The sequence below is a fragment of the Sinocyclocheilus anshuiensis genome, unplaced genomic scaffold (assembly GCF_001515605.1).
Source record: "Sinocyclocheilus anshuiensis isolate Anshui unplaced genomic scaffold, SAMN03320099.WGS_v1.1 scaffold983, whole genome shotgun sequence".
NCBI lineage: Eukaryota > Metazoa > Chordata > Actinopteri > Cypriniformes > Cyprinidae > Sinocyclocheilus > Sinocyclocheilus anshuiensis.
The window spans coordinates 695,111-697,332 of record NW_015546086.1 but is presented as its reverse complement, the minus strand read 5'-3'; positions in this window follow the sequence as shown (position 1 = coordinate 697,332).

Sequence of the window (2,222 nt, the reverse complement as noted above, 5' to 3'; positions counted from 1 at the left end):
ATGTGTTTCAGATCTGTCTCATGTTACCACTTCTTTTCGGATTTCTTCAAGACACTCTCCTCTTATTTTGTCACACTCTACATCACATGGAATATGAGGGATCAGGAAAGGAAGCCAATGAAAAGGATAAAGAAAGCAGCTGAAATTTCGACTGTAGTCCATGTGTCTTACTCGCTTGTTTTGGTGAACTCTCACAACATGTCCAACAAAGATTATTTGATTAGTAGGTGGAGAGTAGGCAGTCTTTTCTGGCTGTTCGAACACATTCAATCCCATGAGCCCCTACACTATGATTGTGTTTTTGACTTTTTTGACAGGCTCCAAACATTTAGACCACCTGTTTTTAGCATCGTCTGCTTGCAATCAGATTGATGAAAACGCATCTTTATACCAGGTATAAACAGGACTTTAGTATTGACTTTAGTCAGGGTAGATTCCATATTAAATTATACATGAATGAAAATGGCTGTGAGGGGTAGACTTACAGTCTTTACAATGGCATGCACTGTATAAAGGGCCTAGATCACATAGAATTTTCAAAACTCACAAGTATTAAAACAGTTTTACGTAGTTTGTGCCTGTTCATCAGCTAAGCCTGCATTTGAATTAAGATGAGACAATGGTTTCAAAACAGCCAAGCAGCAGAACTCTTACAACTCACCATGAGTGAAGATTGCAGATTTCCAAATGCTTAGCATCAAGGGGGTCCTATACCAAACAAACCAACCCCCAAAAAAGCTCTAGTGTGAAGCACTATCAGAGTTAATTTGCCTTAAATGCTTTTCCACCTTCATGCTGAAAGGTTCCAGTTGCATTTCCACTTGAGCATGGTTCAGTAAGATTACAAACCGTTTCCAGTGTGGACTTATCTGCACAGTTAACTATTCCTACTCAACTGTGCTGGTGGAACGCATGTAGTGAGTGATATGATAATGGTTCTCTATAGTACTACTGTATAGTATATAGTTTCTACTGAACCTGCATTATGCTAACTAACTCTAAATATAAATCATATATAATATAGCCTATCAATATATTCATATAATATTATGCAAATAAATGTCTTTTGTAGCTTGTCTGGAAACTTTTCTCTTTCTATATGATGTGATCATCCTCCATAGTGTACTCGCTCCATTGTTTACCAACAGAATTACAGTGTTGCCCACTCTTGCATCACCAAACATATGTACATTGTAATCCTGATTTCGTAGCACCACAGTGGAAAAAGAAACAGTAACAGTGCCAACTGTTCAGAATCGACACGATTTCCCAAAGAGAAACAGGTTGGAAGAGTTTTCATTATATCCCATCTTCTGATCTAATTCAAAACTCTGCATAAAAAAGTGGACCACTGGAGCACAAAACCAGTCTTAAGTGGCTTGGGTATATTTTTAGCAATAGCCAAAAAAACATTGTATGGGTCAAAATTATAGAATTTTCTTTTATGCCAAAAATCATTAGGATATGAAGAAAATATCATGTATATTATAAACCTACCGTAAATATCATAAACTTACCATAAATATATCAAAACTTAATTTTTGATTAGTAATATGCATTGCTAAGAACGTGATATGGACAACTTTAAAGGCGATTTTCTCAGTAGTTAGATTTTTTTGCACCCTCAGATTACAAATATTGTCCTGTCCTAACAAACCATACATCAATGGAAAGCTTATTTGTTCAGCGTTCAGGATATGTATAATTAAAAAAAAATGGACCCTTATGACTGGACTGGAGCACAAAACCAGTCTTAAGTGGCTTGGGTATATTTTTAGCAATAGCCAAAAAAACATTGTATGGGTCAAAATTATAGAATTTTCTTTTATGCCAAAAATCATTAGGATATGAAGAAAATATCATGTATATTATAAACCTACCGTAAATATCATAAACTTACCATAAATATATCAAAACTTAATGTTTGATTAGTAATATGCATTGCTAAGAACGTGATATGGACAACTTTAAAGGCGATTTTCTCAGTAGTTAGATTTTTTTGCACCCTCAGATTACAAATATTGTCCTGTCCTAACAAACCATACATCAATGGAAAGCTTATTTGTTCAGTGTTCAGGATATGTATAATTAAAAAAAAATTGACCCTTATGACTGGTTTTGTGGTCCAGGGTCACAAATAATGCAGTATGTATATGCGTCATCTAATGTAGCTTATGTGGCATGAGAGCCTGAGAAAGAATGAAAACACCTGTCACATGACA